The sequence below is a fragment of the Podarcis vaucheri genome, assembly GCF_965113315.1.
Source record: "Podarcis vaucheri genome assembly, chromosome: 6".
NCBI classification, from domain to species: domain Eukaryota; kingdom Metazoa; phylum Chordata; class Lepidosauria; order Squamata; family Lacertidae; genus Podarcis; species Podarcis vaucheri.
The window spans coordinates 99,576,615-99,599,711 of NC_138764.1; the positions used below are offsets into that span (position 1 = coordinate 99,576,615).

Consider the following 23,097-nt stretch of genomic DNA (forward strand, 5'->3'; position numbering starts at 1 on the left):
CCCTACAGAATGGCATAGGACTTATCTTTTTTGCCAAGTCCCTTAAGATCACACCCTGTTTTTGTCTATATGAATTCTCTGAATTCCTGTTTTTGTTTTTATATACTTTGATATTACTGTTCTACTGATTTTATGGGATGGATAGATGATAGATAGATAGATAGATAGATAGATAGATAGATAGATAGATGATAGATAGATAGATAGATAGATAGATAGATAGATAGATAGATGATAGATAGATGATAGATAGATAGATAGATAGATAGATAGATAGATAGATAGATGATAGATAGATAGATAGATAGATAGATAGATAGATATGATAGATAGATAGATGATAGATGATAGATGATAGATGATAGATGATAGATAGATAGATAGATGATAGATAGATAGATAGATAGATAGATAGATAGATAGATGATAGATAGATGATAGATAGATGATAGATAGATAGTTCACTGGTCTTTTTATGGTGCACATTGTTTAGTGTTTTTTAAAAAAATATTAAGCCATTTATAAATGATTTAAATAAATCATATACATTTGATCAGCTTAGAACTGATTTTTGCATTCCCCACTTCCTCACTTGGGAATGCCATTGGAGTTTAAGTCTCTACTTGTCCATCTGCACTCTCAGGCCTCTTGCCTACAATCTCCCTGTATTTGTCTCCAAGATATTTGGACCCTAAGAAGCTTCAGTCTGGAGCCTCTATCTGGAAACAAAGCCGGTGGACTCCGGTTTCTAAACCGCCAACCATTCTTTTGCACCAGAAGCCACAGCATCCAGAGAGTCGGCTGCAGGAAGAGTTTTGCGCATTCTTCAGACTGACATCTGACGGAGTGATTTGTCAGGTAAACAGCCCTCGCTCTGTTCCTAAGTCACTAGCCGTGGCATTTCAGTTTGAGTTTAACTCATGTGATGGAAACTTACTGGCTGGTGTCCTTCCTCCTTGTTGTTCACGTTTCACGCTTCACTGCTTTAGTCATTTCGATGTCCTCCTCTCTGGAGTGGGCCTCGCCGTCGGCAGTAATGCATTATTAACTTTCCCTTTCTGGGCACAAGCAATCAAAAATTAATAAACGCATACAAAGTATTTCCAGTTCAGCTGCCTCTCTTCTCTCTCTCTCTCTCTCTCTCTCTCTCTCTCTCCCTCCCTCCACCAGCACCCCTCACTTTTGTTAACAAACATCGCTGATGTGATGCACTCCTGCAGCTGTCACAACCCACTTACTCTGAAAATGGCATTTTACCCGAATGAGTGGATGGAATTTGCTGCCCGACATCGTAATCCAATTCCCGGCTCATGGATGAAAAGTCTTTGTTTCATCAGGGCCTTGGCAAACCCTGACCTCCTTAACTCCTTCTTTTATTATTATTGGAGGTTTAATGGATCACATCTTTAAGGGAGGGGAGGGTGAACGGAAAGGGGGGGTGAGTTCCTGGTGGTCTCGTTCGGCTTTTCTGTAGATGGAAGCAAACTGGACAGCTTCTTTTGTTAAAAGTCAAATTGATGCTTGGATGCTTGGCATTAGATCAGTGTTTCCCAACCACTGTTCCGCGGCACACTAGTGTGCCGCGAGATGTTGCCTGGTGTGCCGCGGGAAAAATTAAAAAATTTGAAAGATTTTTTTTAAAGTCAAATTTTCGATTGGGGCGCCGTCACTAGATGACCCCTGGGGTTCCCTCCCTCCCTCCCGCTCTGCGCCTCCCTCCTCCTCCTCCTCCGGGGAGGCCCTTCCTGGCTCTCGGCCAAGGCTTGGCGGCTGCCACTCACTCACTCGCTCGCCCACCCGTCCCTCCATCCCTGCACCCGGCCTCTCCCCCTCCGTCCCCGGCGCGGGGGCTGCCGGGATCCGTAGTCCCCTCGCCCTTGGGCTCCGCGCCCGCGCGGGGTGCGCGAACTACGTTTCCCAGGGTGGCCTGGCGGGCCGGGCGTTTTGTTTGAAGCGCTCTTCTCCCGGGCATGGAATGAGCGCAGCGGCGGCGGCCGGGCGGGCAGGGGCTCTTCCGCGCAGACCCCGCGCAGCCTGCGTCGTTGCACCGGGTGTTGGAAGCTGAGGCTGGCGGGGGCCCCTCACCTGCAAAACCTGGTCACCTCTCATATATTTTGTGCATTGCATTCATCGCCCGCTTTCTCCTCCAAGGAGCTCCCGGGGGCGCGCGTGGTTCTCCCCGTGTTATCCTCGCAACAACAGCCCTGCGAGGTGGGTCAGGCGAGTGGCCCAAGGGAGCACCCAGGGATTGTCCTGGCCAGGTGGGGTGATTTGAACCCTGCTCTCTGCCCGGTCTTCGTCCTCATTTAGCCCCCACATGTACATGACTGTGCATGACTGATGTTTTCCCCCCTCGTATTGGCTATGGTGTGAGTCTGTGCTGTTAATTAATGGGGTTCTGCCTTCGGAGAAGATGAGCCAGCCCTCAAGGAGGTGATTATGTAATTTGCTAGCAATTCATGTCCCTCCCGGCGTGACGCTGCACGCTGACATCACGGGGCTGTAATGGTGGTGTGCCTCGAGATTTTTTTCATGAAACAAGTGTGCCTTTGCCCAAAAAAGGTTGGGAAACACTGCATTAGATGAACATGTCCATTTTGGTTTCTCCCAGTTTCTAATTTTTCTACAATTAATTTTGCCCTATTTCTTCATCAGTTTGCTAATTCCCCATTCAAAATTGTCACCAAGCAGTCTTGTGCCTATTTCTTTAAATATATACATTTCTACAAGCAATCCCCCTAATTTAACATAGGTCGCACATTGCTGTTAACACCTTCCCCAAAAATTTCATTTTCATGCACACTTTTTGGCTGAAGAATTTTATTGTGAAATTCAGAGATGTGTAAAGACCGGCTGTATTTCAAACATATGCAAACCTATTGAGACCAGCCTTAGCACTTGCTTTCCAATCCTTACCAAAAAGTGGGGGTGGGGGGAATTCTGGCACATTGTCTACTAGGCTTTAAACAATTGGTGAAATATTTTCAACAGTGTACCCCCCCCCCAGCACCAGATTTAGGTTTGATGAGGCCCTAAGCTACTGAAGGTAATGGGGCCCTTTCTATGTCCAACTGTCCTTTGTCAACAACAAATTGTTGCTGGTTTTTGTGTTGAATATATGCTATATGGTAATTTACAGACCTAATAGGTATCTAAAGCCAATTGCATATAACAAATAGGAGCCTACACAACACAAAACACTGTTGCTTTATGCAGGTTTTATTTTATTTGTTTTTTAACTTATATTTTGGAAGTGTACATCCAGTTGTTTTCCTTTAAATTTTTGGGAGGCCCCCAAGAGGGTGGGGCCCTAAGCTATAGCTTGTTTAGTTTATACGTAAATCTGACACTGCCCCCCGCCAAAAAAAGATTACATAAAGGTGTCTTTAAATATATATGCTGCCCTGGACCACAATGGTTTCATGCATGGAGCAGCATTTTGCAAATTTACCTCATTTACAACCCGGCCAAGAGCCCCTTTTTGGAAACCAACAGTTGCGTATGAATGAATGTGCTTTGAATGGAGATGTCCACTGCAAAAGGGTCTTTTCTCGCACAAGGATCAGCCAGAGCCCATGTTGCAGCATGTCAGAGTGCCATCATGGTCAGGGGAACATGTGAGAGGGGAGAGGCACTTAACCCTTTCCCCACCTGTCATTTCATTACTTCAAACTGTCCTCTCCAAAAAACATGCCATTTTCTCAGTCAGGATTTTAGATGCCTGTTTCTCCTCATTTTAAAACCACACAAGAGCAGTGCCAGATTTACGTATAAGCCAAACAAGCTGTAGCTTAGGGCTCTCTTGGGGGGGGGGGCAAAAAAATTAAAGGAAAAAACAACTGGATGTACATTTCCAAAATAGAAGATAAAAAAACAAATAAAACCTACATACAGCAACAGTGTTTTGTGTTGTGTAGGCTCCTATGATGTAAGTCATGGGCCCCGCCTGCTAGCCTGCTCCCTAAAATATCACTGGTTTGCTCATTTCTATATATAGGGTGCCTACATTCTGTATGGAATGGTTGCACGGCAACATGTGCAAATGGCTTTAGATACCTATTAGGTCCATAAACTACAATATAGTGGTACCTCAGGTTAAGTACTTAATTCGTTCTGGAGGTCCGTACTTAACCTGAAACTGTTCTTAACCTGAAGCACCACTTTAGCTAATGGGGCCTCCTGCTGCTGCCACGCCGCCAGAGCACGATTTCTGTTCTCATCCTGAAGCAACGTTCTTAACCTGAAGCACTATTTCTGGGTTAGCGGAGTCTGTAACCTGAAGCGTATGTAACCCGAGGTACCACTGTATAGCATATATTCAACACAAAAAACAGTGGCAATTTGTTGTTGACAAAGGACAGCTGGTCATATAAAGGGCCCTATTACCTTCAGTAGCTCATCAAAGCTAAATCCAGCCCTGCACAAGAGTCAAAGCCACTTGGAAGACAGTTTGACATGGAGAAATAGCAGTCCGTTGGGGAAAGGGTTAAGCACCACCCCCTTCTCCTCTTGACCCCTATCCAGTTCCATCTCTTCTCCAGATACAGCTTTTTCCTTTCCAAATGGACTAGCTGGCTCCCCATGCACTCAAATTTATTTATCGTTCTCGACATTAATATTAATTGAACTTATTAGTTGCAAGTAGTCTCCAAGCAGCTTGCAATAATTTCATGAGCATAAGCATAAATAAGAAAATATATTATCATAAAATATATCATAAAAGATCCCCCTTTTTTAAAAAAAATCCAAAGTCACAATAAAGCGGCAGCAAGAGCTTTGACGGCAACAAATTGTCGGTGACAAATAACAACCATTATTATAGTCCATAAAATGCCCGGGAAATGAGGCAACGTGCCAAAAAGATGTTAGTGAATTGCCTTTCATGCTGGGCTGGTCCACCCAGTGGCACCTCCATGGGCACCCTATCTGCCCTGCTACCCCCGCCAGTAATGGAGAAGGAGTGCCAGCTTTGGTGCCAATTTCCAGCAAGATATTGCCCAAATGGCCCAAAGTAAATTGCTGCATCTCACCTCATGGAAATGCCAGCCTTGCATTTCCCCTGACGCAAGGACTTTCAGCTGAACAATGGGAATTTCCCACTAGTGGAAGAGTTTCTTTGGATGCTACCCATGACATGGAACCTTGGATCAGACTGTGACCCAGCAGGGAGCTGCAAGCCACCTACTGAAGACCAAGGAACTAGACCAGCGACAGGCAACGTCATGCGTTGCTGATGGACTCCAACGCCCACCATCCCTGGTTGCTTGTAAGGCTTGACTACCATAATGACCTCAGGATTCTAGATGCCTCCAAGGGCTGGGAACCTGGAGGTGTTTTCATTAAAGGAACTATACCTAAGCTGAACCCTCTGGCAGATGCCATGGCATCATTTCTGCCGATGTCTACAATGTGGCAGCATATGAATAAAATATACTGCAAATACATTTCTGCAACAGCTCAAGCCAGCCCTGATGACATCTTCTTTGGCATTCTGAAGTCACTAAAGCACTGTCTGCAGATAGAATTGCATTGGCCGTTCCAAGGTCTTTGGTGAAGAAACCTGATGTGCACTTTCAGCTGTATCCTGAAGGAGTGTCTCCAACCCCATCGTCCCCTACTGAGGTCCAGCTCCAAAGGCCTTCTGGCAGATCCCTCACTGTGAGAAGTGAAGTTACAGGCAACCAGGCAGGGGGCCTTCCCTGTGGAATGTCCTCCCATCAGATGTCCAAGAGATAAATAACTATTTGACTTTTAGAAGATATCTGAAGGCAGCCCTGTATCGGGAGGTTTTTAATGTTTGATGGTTTATTATGTTTTTATTTGTGCTGGAAGCCTCCCAAAGTGGCTGGGAAAACCTAGCCAGATGGGTGGTGTATAATTATAATTATTATTATTATTATTATTATTATTTCCTCCTTGGATTGTGCTACAAACGGGGATGTGCCTTTCTTCTTCATATGCTTAATAATAATAATATCTTTATTGTCATTGCCCCCTTCGGGGACAACGAAATTACTTGACTGCTCCATAAAAACACTAATTAAACAATACAGTATAATACAGCAAGGGAGATTAGATGACTTTCAAAGTCCGGGCTTCCCATTCAGGGCCGAGATCGCTCTGGGGAAGAAGCTGTTCTTAAGACGACTCGTTCTTGTCTTCATCGACCTGTATCTCCGTCCCGACGGCAAGAGCTCGAAGAGACAGTGACCAGGATGCGATGGATCTTTTACTATGTCCAGTGCCTTCCTATGGCACCTTGTGGCATAAATCTGCTCTGAGGTGGAGAGTGGGCAGCCAACAATGCTCTCTGCTGCCTTAACAACCCTGCACAACCCCATCCTGTCCTGGGTAGTACAGCTTCCGTACCACACACATAAGCCATAAGTGAGCACGCTCTCAATGGCACAGTGATAGAAGGCAAGCAGCAGTTTCTGCGGAAGATGGTTTTTCCTTAGTATTCTCAAAAAGTACAGTCTCTGCTGCGCCTTCTTCACAAGCCCCCTTTTGTTGACACTCCAGGACAGATCCTCTTGTAATTCAATGCCCAGAAATCTGAACCTTGTTACCCTCTCCACACAGACCCCATCAATCAGAAGTGGCTGGACGTTGCTCTTCTGTCCCCTGAAGTCCACCACAAGCTCCTTTGTCCTTGTCTAGGTTTAAAAGAAGAAAGAAACCTTCACCAATTATTAAACATGGGGACATCAGTAAGAGAAGTTGGTACCGAGCAATCTGGCTAGTTTGCAGTGGAGAGAGGGTTGACTCTTACAGTGGAACTTGTCATCATGAATAGCAGCCATCAATAGCCTTACCCTCCACGAATTTCTCTTTCAAGGCCAAACAAGTTGGTGACTATCGCTGCTTCTTGTGAGAGACAATTGTATAGTTTAACTACAAGCTGTGTCCCAAGTTCACCCGGAATGGTGAACTCGATTCTAGGCTCAATTAATCCGTGAGTATCATTTTGAATTTGTAATATGCGCCTCTGAAAAATTGAAAGCTCTATCAGGTTTGTTTCTTTGTTTTGAGACTGACAGCTGCAGCTAAAATAGTAAACAGACCTACAGGCATGTAAATGGCAAGGGGATCATTAGCAAATAAGGCTGTTTACCCTTCGAGGGCTGTTGAACCAGGTTGAGGTTTATCTACCAGTATTTGACAGGATGGCATATACCGTGGTGTCAGGCTGGTGGGAGTGATCAAAGCTGCAACAGCTGGAAGAGTTTTCAGCAAAAAGGGCTTATTGCACTTAAATCAAGAGAGGATAGAATCACAGAATAATAGGCTCAGAGTTGGGTCCAGAGTTGGCAAAACCTATTCTGTGTTTTGCAACTTTCTGACTAGTTGCAGGACCTAGCAGAGTAAACGCAGAATCCACAGAAGCAATTTGCGACTTGGCTGCAGACAGGATAGACGAAGCAGGAACCAGGAACTTGTAGTTAGGTGTTTATTATATACAGTGGACTATTTACAGGAACAGAACATGGATCTTTTGCTAGCTCTCTCTGACACAACTCACAACTCCTATACTGACACAGAACTCTGAACCACGAACTCTGAACTAACGCATTCCAGTTAGTAGACCATTAATTATCACTCCTTTGAGAGAGCTTGACCAATCAGGGAGCTGTCTCCATGTCTCTGTTATCTCCAGACAGACTTACTCCTTCAGATTGTCTTCTGGCTGTCTGCCAAACCTTAATTAACTCTGTGTGAGTAGCTGCACGTACACAGTTTCCCAACATCTCAACTAAAGCATCCATGACAGACAGCTATCCAACCTCTGCTTAAAAACCTCCAAGGAACCAGAGTCCATAACCTCCCAAGGAAATCCATTCCACTGCTGAACAGTTCTACCTGATGTTTAATCAGAATCTCCTCTCATGTAACTTGAAGCCATTGGTTCGAGTCCTACCCTCCAGAGAAGGAGAAAACAAGCTTGCTCCATCTTCCATGTGACAGCCATTGAGATCTCATCATCATCATCAATCATTTTATTCGACCGTCAGTCAGTAAAAAAATACATTTGTCAGTACACAGTTAAAAACTCCAGGAAGATTTTAGAACTTAGTCAACACTAAAATGGGCTAAACAGATAGCCCCATATCAATACAGTCAATTTTAGTCTTGCGACGCTTAAAAGCTAAAAAAAGAAACTTGGCCACCAAGGAAGGTATAGCGCTAGTGACGTTATTCAGCAAGTGTAAAACCTGGTTTTCTCCAGGTAGGAAGCTAGATTGACATAGGAGTGGGTCTATAAAATTTTGTCTAAGCTCTGCAGAAGAAGGGCAAGTCAAAAGAATGTGTTGAGATCTTTGAAGATGGCTATCATATTTCCTCTCAGTCTCCTCTTTTCCCAGCTACATTATCCCTCATCCCTTGAAACTGGAAAAAATATGGGGGGTGGGAGAGAAGCAACTTTGCTTTGACTCAAAATCCTAGTAGAAAGTAGATCGGTATACAGTGGTACCTCGCAAGACGAATGCCTCGCAAGACAAAAAAAACTCGCTAGACGAAAGGGTTTTTTGTTTTTTGAGCTGCTTCGCAAGACGATTTTCCCTATGGGCTTGCTTGGCAAGACGGAAACGTCTTTCAAGTTTGTTTCCTTTTTCTTAACACCTTTAATACAGTTGCGACTTGACTTCGAGGAGCAACTCATAGAACGCGATGTGGGAGCCTTTTTTGAGGTTTTTGAAGACTTTGGTGATTTTTGAAGCTTTTCCAAAACTTTCCCGACACCGTGCTTCGCAAGACGAAAAAAATCGCAAGACGAAAAAACTTGCGGAATGAATTAATTTCGTCTTGCGAGGCACCACTGTACACAATTTTCCATGCTTTTTTCTATACCTAGGGTAGCTTCAAGAACTACTAGAAATGGAATTAAATTGCTCTCCCCAGATCTCCTCTATGGTGGTGTAGTCAACGTAGTGCCCTCTAGGTACTGCTTGACTCCAATTCCCATCATCCCCAGTCAGCAAGGGCCAGGGATCACAAGACTTGCAGCTCCATTTTTCACAGCGCCCTCTGCTGGATGGAGGACTTATTTCTTTGTATGTTTCTGAATGGCCGCACACTCAAACATAAAATCAAGGATTAGAATGTTAGATGTACTATCTCAGGCATAAGCAAACTCCAGCCCTCCAGATGTTTGAGACTACAGTTCCCATCATCCCTGACCACTGGTTCTGTTAGCTCAAATATTTCAAACAATTACGCTGGCTGATCACCTTGAAGGTAAGGGTTCCTATGATCCAAATGCATGAACCCCACCTTAGAAAAATTCCTGTTAAGATCAAAGCATTCTGCCAGCTTTTGAGAGCTCATCAGTTTACACCATCATTCCCTTGATCTCTCTTCTCAATCTGCTGCCTTAATTGGTGTTATTCTAATAGGATTGCTTTACTGCATGTTTTAATTAATGGGTATTTGTATTTTAATCTTTGTTTTATTCTTTTTAAAAACTGCTTCAAAACTTAATTTGGAATTAAGTGGCAAATTATTTAATAAACAACCACCATGATATAAAACCTCTCAAGGCCAACATGTTGGCTGTCCCTGCTCAATAGATTCTGAAGTCAAATATTTCGTTTCACTCCTCGACCAAAGTTTTGGGCAGGTTGAGATGGAGAAGTTCTACTATAGCTCAGATTTTCCTTTGAAGTCAACATTGCAAGCCACTGAGATTCACATCTCTAAGCTGGGAAATGCAAAATTCAGCACCATTACCGTTGACTATTCACAAAATGTTTGATACTACTCTTTGGCTCTTAGTGATATTTGGACCCAGTGTTGGATATTAGGCAGTTGATATCAGATAGCAATTTCCAGAGAGGTCTTTGTTTCTGTGAAAGCAGCAATGGATATCATAACAGATTGATAGTGGCATAAGCTTTCATAAACTGGATAGAATCAAGTTCCTTAGAGGCTCAAAGTATCCTCAGCTGGGGGGCAATGTATATTTGGGAGGTGGAGGATTGTAAACCTTGGGATCAAATGGCAATCAAATTGGGAGGGAAACATACGTTTCATGCACAGCGGCAATTCTACGTACAGCGGAAGTTAAACTTAGTGACCTGTGACAACAGCAGTAATTGACAGTGATTTAACACCACCGTTCTAACAATGCTAAGTTAGGCATCAGGTCTCTCCCCAGAGTACACCCTCTTATCTGTGGCAGAGGCTTGCTCATTTATCCAGTCTGTATCGCGGAATAGCTCTTGTCTCTCAGTGGGGAGTGGGGAGCACTTTATACATGATCAGAAGATCATTTCCCTATTGCTTCATGTAATCTCAGGCTGCATCATAGCGCTAAATCAGGTTGTGGAGCAAAGCTTTGCCTTTGCACTTTGTGGTCTGTTAAGCACCAACCTATCCTATCTCTTTGTTATTCTCTTGGAACATAAATTGAGTTCTTGTCTAGGCAAGAAACCCAGTCTGATATCTTTGCACCCCAGTGAGGTCTGACTGGATTGCGGGAGGCTATTAAATCACACAGTGGTCCATGTCTTGCAAGATGCCTGAATTGCCAGAACGAAAAACAAAGTGGCGGTTGAGAGATGGAGTGAACAAAATGGAAGGAGTGTAGAGCACCTACTTTACATATACAAGGTTCAACACTCAGTCCCCAGCATCTCCAGGTCCCTTGCCTGAATCCCTGGAGAGCAACTGCGAGTTAGCATACCCTCCAAATTATTATAATCACAATTCAGGGCATTGCCTGCCACCATGCGCACCCCCCACTGCCCCCCACCACCACTGCCATCTTTGTTGTTGTTGTTTAGTCGTTTAGTCGTGTCCGACTCTTCGTGACCCCATGGACCAGAGCATGCCAGGCACTCCTGTCTTCCACTGCCTCCGGCAGTTTGGTCAAACTCATCCTGGTAGCTTTGAGAACACTGTCCAACCATCTCGTCCTCTGTCGTCCCCTTCTCCTTGTGCCCTCCATCTTTCCCAACATCAGGGTCTTTTCCAGGGAGTCTTCTCTTCTCATGAGGTGGCCAAAGTATTGGAGCCTCAGCTTCAGGATCTGTCCTTCCAGTGAGCACTCAGGGCTGATTTTGTTCAGAATGGATAGGTCTGATCTTCTTGCAGTCCATGGGACTCTCAAGAGTCTCCTCCAGCACCAGAATTCAAAAGCATCAATTCTTTGGCAGTCAGCCTTTTTTATGGTCCAGCTCTCACTTCCATACATCACTACTGGGAAAACCATAGCTTTTACTACACGGACCTTTGTTGGCAAGGTGATGTCTCTGCTTTTTAAGATGCTGTCTAGGTTTGTCATTGCTTTTCTCCCAAGAATCTCTCACTGCCTCCATTTCTTCCCCTTTTATTTTCCAGGAGGTGATGGGACACCCTTGCTCTTTATCTGCCAGCACATCCTCCCCCTCTGGCGCAGCTTGACCAGTGCAGTCAGACCTTCTCCCTTGGTGCACACCATGTGATCAGGCCTTCTTGGTGCCCTTGGCCGATGCAGAGTGGGCCTGGCTCCTAGTTTCCTCATCTCTGTGCTTCACCACCATTGCTCTGCTACCAGCCCATCACGACAGTGTTTTTTTCTGCTCCCTGATGTCCACTCTGATTAGAGGAGAGTGAGGCTTCTCCCAACAGCCACTGCTAAAATTATTAAGACACTGGGAAGAGAGAAAGTCAATATCAGAACAAGAGATAGAGGCCGCCATTCAGAACATGCAATTGGGCAAATCTCCAGGACCAGATGGACTGACTTCTAGATATTACAAATCGTTGAAGGAATGGTTGACTCAACCATTAAAAGAAGTTTGTAATGAGATCCTTGAGGGAAAGAAGGCACCTGAATCGTGGAAAGAAGCATATGTTTCACTCATACCAAAGACAGAGACTGAAAAGACTCAGCTGAAGAACTACCGCCCAATATCACTACTTAATGCGGATTATAAAATTTTTGCAGACATTTTGGCAAAAAGATTTAAAAGAGTGTTGATGGAAAGGATTCATAAGAACCAAGCAGGCTTTCTCCCTAAAAGACACCTGGCAGACAATGTAAGGAATGTAATAGACATTTTGGAAAAGCTAGAGGTGAATATAAACACTAAAGCAGTATTGATTTTTGTGGACGCGGAGAAAGCCTTTGATAATATTTCTTGGAGCTTTATGATGAAGAACCTTCATGGGATGGGGGTAGGCCAAAGTTTTGAGAATGGTATGGCTGCAATATACTCTGAACAAAAGGCTAAATTGATTGTAAACAATGTAGTAACTGAGGAGCTTAAGATAGAAAAAGGAACACGACAGGGGTGCCCAATTTCCCCATTACTTTTTATTTCAGTTCTGGAGGTGTTGCTGAATATGATAAGGAATGACCAGCAGGTTAAAGGAGTGCAGGTCGGAGCTAAACATTACAAGTTAAGAGCGTTTGCAGATGACTTAGTTTTGACTTTACAAGAGCCAATCACTAGTACGAAAAAGGTTCTAGAAATAATACAACAGTTTGGCCAGGTAGCTGGATTCAAGTTGAATAAACAAAAAACCAAAGTTTTAGGAAAAAACTTAACAGATATGGAAAAGGAGAAATTCCAAGAAGAGACAGGGCTGACAGTGGTTAAGAAGGTCAAATACTTAGGGGTTTATTTGACATCTAAAAATGTGAACTTGTATAAAGACAATTATGAAAAATGTTGGTCAGAAATTAAAAAAGATCTAGAAATATGGTCAAATTTGAAATTGTCAATGTTAGGCCGAATTGCGGTGATCAAAATGAATGTATTGCCTAGAATGCTATTTTTGTTTCAGACCTTGCAGATTCTTGACAAGATGGAATGTTTCAAGAGGTGGCAGAAAGATATTTCGAAATTTGTCTGGCAGGGCAAAAAGCCCAGAATTAAATTTAAAATATTGACAGATGCAAAAGAAAGAGGGGGTTTTGCCCTGCCGGACTTAAAATTGTACTATGAGGCAGCAGCTTTTTGCTGGCTGAAAGAATGGATGCTCCTCGAGAATACGGACATTTTGGATCTGGAGGGTTTCAACAATGCTTTTGGTTGGCATGCATATCTATGGTATGACAAAGCTAATAGCGCTTTTAAAAATCATATTGTTAGGAAAGCACTATATAATGTTTGGACAAGATATAAAGATTTGGTGGAAAACAAAACCCCTAGATGGGTGTCACCAGTGGAGGCTAAAGCAGTGAAGAAACTCAATATGGAGGTCGGATGGCCGAAGTATTGGGAAATTTTGGAACAGGATGGAGATAAGTTTAAACTACAAAGCCAGGAGAAATTGAAACATAAAGTACAAAATTGGTTTCAATATCGTCAAATAATGGAATTTTTTAAACAGGATAGGAAAATTGGCTTCCAGGTGGAAAAATCAAAACTAGAAACTGAGTTATTAGAACCCAATACTAAGATTTTATCTAGAATGTATAACTTGTTGCTGAAATGGAATACACAGGATGAAACAGTCAAATCGGTTATGATCAAGTGGGCACAGGACATTGGGCATAATATCATGTCAGCTGACTGGGAATGGTTATGGAACACCGGTATTAAATTCACGGCATGTAATGCATTAAAGGAAAATATTATGAAAATGGTTTATAGGTGGTACATGACCCCAGTCAAACTGGCAAAAATATACCATTTGCCCGATAATAAATGTTGGAAATGTAGAGAGACTGAAGGTACCTTTTATCACCTCTGGTGGGCGTGCCCGAAGATTAAGGCTTTCTGGGAAATGATCTATAATGAAATGAAAAAGGTACTTAAATGTACTTTTCCTAAAAAGCCAGAGGCCTTTCTCTTGGGCATTGTCGGCCAATTGGTGTCTAAAGGGGATAGAACTTTTTTTATGTATGCCACAACAGCAGCAAGAATACTTATCGCGAAGTATTGGAAGACACAAGATCTACCCACTTTGGAAGAATGGCAGATGAAAGTGATGGACTATATGACATCGGCTGAGATGACGGGCAGAATCCGCGACCAACGAAAGGAGACGGTGGAAGAAGAATGGAGAAAATTTAAAAGTTACCTTAAGGACTATTATAAACTCAATGAATGTTAAAGTGTTGTGGTTTTCAGAGACAAAGGGTTACAGTGATATAAGGTCAGAATATAGAGAAGACTAAGATGATAGAGGTTCGAAGTAACAATTGGGAGTTGCTAAAAAAAAATAATGGACATTGGGATGCAGAAAGGGGGGGGGAGGGGAAGTCCAAGAAAAGAGGTTTATGAAAATATGCTATGAAACTATACGTGTATGTTTGTCTTTTTAAGTGTTTGTTTGTTATTTAAAAACTTTGTAAAACCAATAAAAATTTTATTAAAAAAAAAAAAGAAAGTCATGCTCCTCAGTAGCAGCTGCCCAGGAGAGGATGCATGGATCCCGGGACATTCTGGGATTCAATAAGAAGCCAAGGGGTCTTCTGGAAATTTGTGATGTCCTGATAAAAATGGGACACTTGGGCTGTATGAGTCTGTATAGACCATATTGACTCAGCTGCCTAAGTTCCTATGATTAACCAAACAAACCCCTGTGTTGCAAAGAGAATGTCAGCAATGTCTAGACAACACAATGACCATGGACATATGCAATAGAAAATCTTTAGTCTCAAAGTCTCTGAAAATGTTTAAATGAAGCAAGGTACCAGACTTTGTACGATGAAAGACAAGCTGTGAAGCTTTGTGTATTCAGCAAATATGATGTCCAACACTGAACAGTGATTCCAGATATTGACTACTGTTTTGTAGAATTCTTCGTCAGTGTGGTGGGAGGATATAGAATTGCTTCATAAACCAAAAATAAAATTTTACAGACAATGACCTGCATGACATATCACTTTACAAAAATTATAAACTATAATACAAACAGTAATGAACAAGAGTACATACCCCATCTTATTTTGAATGATTGTATGTAAATGAAAATATCAAATGCTGTGGAACAGTGCTTATGTAATAGTGTAGTCACTGCTGCTAACAATATTTTTTGAAAAACATATAAAGCCAACTCCAGGTGGTGCTAATAACAAGGAGGTTGAGTTTAAAGGTACAGTGCAAAGTAACAATACAAATACAAGGAGTTTGGGATTAAAGGAGCAGTACAAAGTTACAGCTTGTCTTTCACCGTACAAAGTCTGGTACCTCGCATCATTTAAAGATTTTCAGAAACTTTGAGACTAAAGATTTCATTTTGTGCTTGTCATGGTTTGAAGGAATTCTATAAAGATTGTCTATTGCGTATATACATGGTCATCGTGTTGCCTAAGTAAAGGTAAAGGTACCCCTGCCCGTACGGGCCAGTCGTGACTGACTCTAGGGTTGCGCGCTCATCTCGCTCAAGAGGCCGGGAGCCGGTGCCATCCGAAGACACTTCCGGGTCACGTGGCCAGCATGACGAAGCTGCAACTGTTGAGCCAGCACCAGTGCCGCACACGGAAACGCCATTTACCTTCCCGCTATAAAACGGTACCTATTTATCTACTTGCACTTAGGGGTGCTTTCGAACTGCTAGGTGGGCAGGAGCTGGGACCGAACGATGGGAGCTCACCCCGCCGCGGGGATTTGAACCGCCGACCTTACGATCAGCAAGTCCTAGGCACTGAGGTTTTACCCACAGCGCCACCTGCGTCCCCCATCGTGTTGCCTAGACATTGCTAAATTCCTATGATGGCATTAGGGCTGCCATTTTGGATTCTTCTACAGCAATGCACAGCAAGCACCAAGATGGCGGTTCTTCTGTAGAAAAGAGCATCTGTAGAAAACAGTCTTGTTTTTTAACATGCCCAGCAGGAGACAACCAACGCAGAGCCAACAATTCAATCCAAGATGGCTGTCCTCCTATTTGCATATTCATTAGAAGAGAATGGCTGAGGCAGGGATGTGGAGTTCAACACAGCTGCCTGCTATAATTTCTGCATTGTTCGTAGCAAATGACGTCAAACCAGGAAGTCACGCTCTGCCAAGATTAAATCACCGCAGCCAAGAATTTAAAGAAACAGTGGAGACTGCCGGGTAATTTATGCTATGCTAATTTATCACCACTAGTTGGTTACTGAGTTGCTCTAAATTTATCTTGCATATATAGAAATGTGGCAAATGTTATGCATTTCAGGGCCTAAAATGATTTACACACACACACACACACACACACACACCGCTCTTTCTTTCCTGAATTCATGTCTGTGTGTGCACAGCGGCAGACGTTGGTCCTTCAAACTTCAACCATGCCCTGTGCACATGTCAAAATTTGCCCCATGACTCTCACCTTCCATTCTGTGTGTGCACTATATCATAGCTACAACAACGCCCTCTTGGCTCAGCACCCAGTCCAGGGGAACTGGCCTAAATCTGCCCTAAATCCACCTCTGCTATGTGTATCCATTTGCTCCCCACAATGGGAGCACTAGGACCCAAACACTAGGCCACTCCCAGTCACCAGTCTAGCTGCCACATTCTGAATTAATTGCAGTTTCCAGGTCACCTTCAAAGGTAGCCCCACATAGAGCACGTTGCAGTAGTCCAAGCGGGAGATAACAAGAGCATGCACCACTCTGGCGAGACAGTCCACGTGCAGGGAGGGTCTCAGCCTGTGTACCAGATGGAGCTGATAAACAACTGCCCTAGACACGGAATTAACCTGCGCCTCCATGGACAGCTGCAAGTCCAAAATGACCCCCAGGTCATTGCGCACCTGGTCCTTCAGGGGCACAGTTACCCCATTCAGGACCTGGGAGTCCTTCACACCCGCCCGCCCACTGTTCCCCCAAAACAGTACTTCTGTCTTGTCAGGATTCAACCTCAATCTTTCTACAATTTCTTTCTACAAGAAAGAAGATTCCACCTAAACATTAGGAAGAACTTCCTGACAGAGCTGTTCGACAGTGGAATTTGCTGCCAAGGAATGTGGTGAAGTCTCCTTCTTTGGAGGTCTTTAAGCAGAGGCTTGACAACCATATGTCAGGAGTGCTCTGATGGTGTTTCCTGCTTGGCAGGGGGTTGGACTCGATGGCCCTTGTGGTCTCTTCCAGCTCTATGATTCTATGATTCTATGATTCTATGATTCTATGATTCAATCTGTTAGGCACCATCCATCCTCCAACTGCCTCCAGGCACTCACACAGGACCTTCACTGCCTTCACTGGTTCTGATTTAAAAGAGAGGTAGAATGTTTATGAAATTGTCCCCTGAACAACTTCTTCCCAGATTTTGAGGTTCTCTTCCTGCAATCCTATGCCCCACAGAACTCGACAGAATTTTGGAACAGGGCAGTTGTAGGTTTGTGCTATGTTTTATTTGCAGAGCATCACCACTCGGCTACTCTTACTTGCAAGTAAATAATAAATAAAAATCAGAAATTTTATATGGACCATTGTGCATATTTAGTTGCTTCTCACAGCTTCCAATTCCTTCTCTTGCTTCTCACAGCTTCCAATTCCTTCTCTTGCTTCGTGTTTTGTTTTTGCATGTCATTTGCTAGAACACAGCACAAAACAGAATATGATTGTGTACATGAATCCTTATTAATGTTCCTTTTTTGTGCTGTGTTACCATCAGTGAGCACATGCTGTCACGGGAAACCGCCACAAACTCTGCATGCACCAGATCTGGAAGCAACATTAGAAATTCACCACGTTAAATCAGCACGATGGCGGAACAAACACAGAGAATGGCAACAGAATAATAGAACAGGAGATTTGGGCTTGTCTGTCCTGGAAACTCACACTTCGCAAAAAGCTTCCCTTAAACAGGAATCAACAAATACCTACCTGGCCAGCTGGACCAAGTGTGCAGTTTAGGGTGGTATAGAAATTCAGTTCAGTTTGTATCTTTATCTACCTAATTCAAACTTCTGAAACATTATATTGTTTGTGGAAGGGCGGTTATTGTTTTGTTTTTGTTCTAACTATTTATTTGTGCTTTTACTTTGCATTTTTATCTTGCAAACAGCCCTGAGATCTGTAGATGAAAGGCAAAAGAAGAATAAGAAGCTTTAAAATGTATACTTATTTGAATTTTGCAATGCAATTTTTTTAAGTGTTCCAAAAATTATGGAAAGTGGGCATATCATTGCATGTTTCATGAAAACAACATTCAAAAATGAAATATTAGGGAACATTGCTTTCAAAAACTGTGCATAGCCACAGCTGTGTACAAAAATGTGCATTTAAAAAAAATGAATGTGCTTTTCAAAATGCTGGTGAATGTTCACAAGGATTTAAGGTTGCCCTATTTTGAAGAGCAAAAAAGACTTCTACTTTTAACTCTGGATCACTATGACGACTCACCTTACATACCCATGAAAATGAGGGTATGTCCTGGAAAAGGAGGACATATGGCAACTCTACAAAAAGAAAAAGCAAATAGACATGGAATGAACTGAAGATGGGAGGGGGGGGGATGAGAAACTGAATTTGACAGACCTGCCAGTCCCTTCAGGAAACTATGTCAGGTGTTAGAATTCAAGCGGCGCCAGATATTTTGTGGGGAAACTAAATGAGTTTACCTCAGAGAGCACTCAATTTTTCCAGGCTATCTGAGAATATTCTGGGGATGGGGGCAGGGAGAGCTCAGGTTTTATCCAGAACTTTGCAAAGTTTGAGAAAATTAAATGCAGTGGGATCATCCCCATTATTCCTGGCAAGACAGAGGTTCTGTGAGTAAGTGGTTCATGAGCTGAACTCTTTTTGAAAGAGTAGGTGCATAGTTTGTATGGGATGTGAAACACAAGAGCAGTCAAGTACAATATTTCTAAAATGAACATGTTTACACATGGGGAGGAACGTTTGTCCAGCTAGCAGGTAAACTTCCTGTTTCCTTCTGGGCTGGGACAGACTTCCTCTGCATGTGACTAGAGGTGGGCGTGGCCTCACCTGTGCAGGTAAGGACAAAAGCACAGGGCAAGGCAGCCATCTCTCTCTCTTATACTACATGCATCGAAGAAGCAACATCTGCTTAGCCAAAGATGCTTCCAGCCAAGAGAGGACAAAGGGACTGTCTCCTGATGAGATAGTTTCCAGGTGTATGTTACTTTTCTAAGCTAAGTCTGCCTTCTGGGATCCGATTGTGAACAGAATGTGAGTAAACTCTTTTTATGCTTTTATAGAAGACTGTGTCGTGTCTTATCTTTTATGAGGGAATAAGGGGAAAATGCCAGAACAGTTATTATAGAGGCTTTAGCGAGTCTGAGCAAACGCATCCGCTGTGAGTTTAAAAAGGGGATGTTACTCTGCTAAATTGTGAACTTGTTAACACAAGTTGGAAAGGCTATAATCAAGCAATATATCCTCTCCTGCATCCCTGAACATTCCCACAGTTTGGGGGTGTTCCTGGTTCTACCAGTGATTCGAATCCACATCTGCCAGGCCCTAAGCCAACACTCTAAGCACCTCACCAGGGGTGCAAATATAGGGGGCAAAATGGGTTTCAGACCTCTCTGACTATTTCTGGGCAGGGGCTCAGACTCCCAGTATTGAGGGGTCCACCGTCCCCCCCCCAAGCAAGCACTGGCCCACCAGGTGGGGGCAAGGGGTTCCCTGCCGCTGATGGGCAAGAGATGGCCCGGCCAGGGGGGGCAGAATGGGTCATGTGACACTGCGACCCCTCAATGTGGTGGGGGGCTAGTCGGCACCTCTGCACCTTACTGCACTGGCTGCCTTGAACTGGTTCCTGATTTTGCACCCAGTGAGGCTCCGATTCCTCTTTGCCTTGCTGCGACTGAACACACTATGAATCACCCCCCAGAATGTGTGAATTTCAGGATGACTCAGGCAACAGGGAAATGTTATTCATAGTAGGGAGGAAACAACACAATTCCTTTGAGAAGCAAAATGAAATGATGCAGAGGAATGTAATCTTTTCAAGGACTTTTCTTCACTATGCTTCTCACCTTCAATGGCAAAAAGTTGTTTTCCAACAGTGACAAAGGCATGACTGGAAATTATAGTTGCAGAAACACACACACACATGCCAACATTTTGTTATAAGAATGAAGCATATCAGTTTTGTTGGCTAGTGTCCCAATTAAGGGGCTTTGGTGATTAACTGCATCCTTCCAAAGCAAATTTTTCTAAAGTGGTTTTTTGATGCTTTAAAGATAAATCAATGAATAAAATAATAATAATAATACCCCACCCATCCGGCTACACGCAAGCAATATTGCAATAACAGATGCACACACAGAGCGCCAGTCATTCTGATTCCATCTGAATTAGTCAGGAAGAAACCTCTGCCTTTTCCTGTCTCAGCCAATCCATCATCCATTTCCGACGTCTTTTTTGTGTGTGTGTTGGTCAATGGTGACAAAGTTCTAGGCCTGGAAGTGCAAGAGAAATGGAGAACACTAAATACTTTGCCATGAAAAGGGGAAGGCTCTGTACAACCCACCCAATGCAGAAAGGAGGGGGTTATAATATGCTCTCTTGAAAATGGCTTTGACCATCTTCCTGTCAGGAGTTGAGCTTACACTCGAGTAGGACCCTGGCAGAGACACATGCCCAGCTGGCATGTTCTCTCCCTCCTGGTCAATCGTTCGGGAGCTAAAGAAGCTTTCTTCTGCCTGAACATCACAGCGACCAATGCCAACAGACATTGGCACACTTAGGGATCCACAGAGTTTGCGCATCATGCGTGACAGACCTCAGCAACTCAGCATTTTGGCTAATCTACTTTATTTACATATAAACACACAGAGAGCACTGCAACATGGCTCCCTCTCTCTCTAGCATCAGACAGCAAAGAGAAAGAACAAAGAACAATAGTCCCACTTCACAGAACACAGTAACACACTTCCCACTCTGTGGAGTCAAAACATATACTGTCATGTGAAAAACAAAAATCCCATGACTGCAATCATGGAGCAGGAATTCTAACACTTCCAGTGCAAATAGTGGAGGAGAGGACAAATTGTGGGGAACTCAGTGTAAAGCAAATTAATCCCCTCCAATCAGCAAATCAGCCTCAGAGTAGTGGCTCACAGGAAGGTATTGGTACTCAAGCACAAACTCCATCGCCACTTCAGATCTGCTTTTTAATCAGTGTGTGAGTTCAGAGTTAGCTAGTGGGGAGCAACGGTACAGTTGCCTCTTGGAATCATTCCTCCACCTTTCAAGGGTTCCACAAATTATAATCTTGCTTTTTCCAGACACGTATCAGTCTCAGCCTTAACTCAATCCAGCAAACCTAGACTGCCAGGGGACCGGCTAATACGTTTGTCATTTGGTTCCAGAAATATAATCTCACCAGAGCAGCAGCTTGATGACTTTGTGGTTTGTTTTTGAAACAGAAAAAAAATCAATCAATTGGAAAGTTTTGGGAAGAATGAGAGGGGGGCGGTCTTGGAAGTGCAACATTCTAGTAACACGGGAAACTGATTTATAGTGAGTCAGAATATCACTCCACCTAGTTTAGTACTGTCTACAATTTTGGTTTTAGTTCATTGTGGGTTTTTTTAAAAAAATTGAGTGTTTAAAATGGCTTTTTAAAAACTACTTTACTGATAATGTTATTCTTTATTTAAAAAAAAAAAAACACAACCCTGGCAGCTTTTGTAATTTTGCATTTTACAAGAGAAAGACATTTTGATTCAGATCAGCCTGAAAGCTTGCTTATTTGGCAGAGTCTGAGTATAGCATTCTTTGGCTGAAAGATGCCTAGCATGCTGAGGGTTTTTAAAAACAAAAACAAAACATTCACAAACCAGAACACTTACTTCCGGGTTTGTGGCGTTCGGGAGTCAAAACGGCAATCGAGAACCAAGGTGTATTCTTTAATGAAAAAATGAAAAGTATAAAATTACAGGTGCACAGAGTAAAATAAGACACACACAAAAAGAAACCAGGAATAGTACGCATGCAGAGAACAAAACAGAACAACAACAACAACAACAACAACAACAACAACAACAAAAGATATTGTGTACATTACAAAGGGGGGGGGGGTATTGAAGTCAACCAGACTTTAACCTAATACAGTGGTACCTCAGGTTAAGAACTTAATTTGTTCTGGAGGTCCATTCTTAACCTGAAACTGTTCTTAACCTGAGGTACCACTTTAGCTAATGGGGCCTCCCACTGCCACTGCGCGATTTCTGTTCTCATCCTGAAGCAAAGTTCTTAACCTGAGGTACTATTTCTGGGTTAGTGGAGTCTGTAACCTGAAGCATCTTTAACCCGAGGTACCGCTGTATGGTATTTACAAAAATGAATTCCAAATATAACTTAAGCAATGTGGACTAAATCCACTTCTGGGGCCTCTACAGGATATGGGGCTCTGAACCTTAAGCTTCATTAGTTTCATAATAGCTCCACTTCTGTGTTCGAATCCTGATTGCAGGTGTCCCACAGCATTTGGTTAGCCAGTGCGAGAACAAGATGCTGGACTTGACGGGCCATTGGCCTGATGTGGCTATTCTTATGCTCTTACAAGCAACCCCAGAGCTCTGTGTTCCCTAGAATACAGCATGATCCCTCCCTTTGCCTTGAATTCCTGTCTCTATCCCTGCCTTGCCTCGCCTTGAATCTTGCCTGAACCCCTTCCCACCTTGCCTTACACCCCAGGGGGCCTTATGCTGATCAGTGTGGAGCGAGAGTCCTTCTTCTCCCCCCACACAGAGACCCTGGACAGAGGAGAGAAAGATGTGGAAAGCCCTGGACCTCACCCCGAGCAGCCTGCTGGCACCAGCTCCCTTTTGCACCAGATTAAGTTGCGTGAGCAGCCGAAGCTTAGCAGTTAAATATAGCAGCTTTGCGGTCATGTAACTAACTTAATGCACTTCCAGAAATAAAGGCAGCTGTGACGTCAGCCAGTGGTCTCCTCAGAGTTCCCACTGCAGATGTTCCAGCAGAGCTGTTTTGATGCAAGCCTCTTTACTCAGAGGGACAGCTGATGCAATGCAGCCTGTTGTGGTGCGATCTTACTTTTTGCGGTGGTGGTTGTTACTGTTATCACTATATCAAAAAAGCCACCAACCTCCGGTTTTTCATTATCATTATCATTTTTATTTTTATTTATATATTGCCCTTTATCCAAAGATCCCAGGGCAGCGTGCAACATTAAGAACATAATTTACAGAGCATAATAATAAAAACGTAATACGGAGCATAAGAATAGACAGCAA

At 43.3% G+C, this 23,097-nt stretch overlaps 1 long non-coding RNA gene across 1 annotated transcript in view; it reads left to right on the top strand.

Annotated features, from left to right (window-relative positions):
* The window catches only part of LOC309534445, a 54,803-nt gene extending 38,848 nt beyond the window's left edge, over positions 1-15,955 (top strand). Inside the window, exon 3 of the long non-coding RNA XR_014220733.1 lies at positions 15,774-15,955. This is a non-coding gene — a long non-coding RNA (uncharacterized lncRNA). The remainder of the gene's footprint in view (positions 1-15,773) is intronic.
* Positions 15,956-23,097: the final 7,142 nt, after the last annotated feature.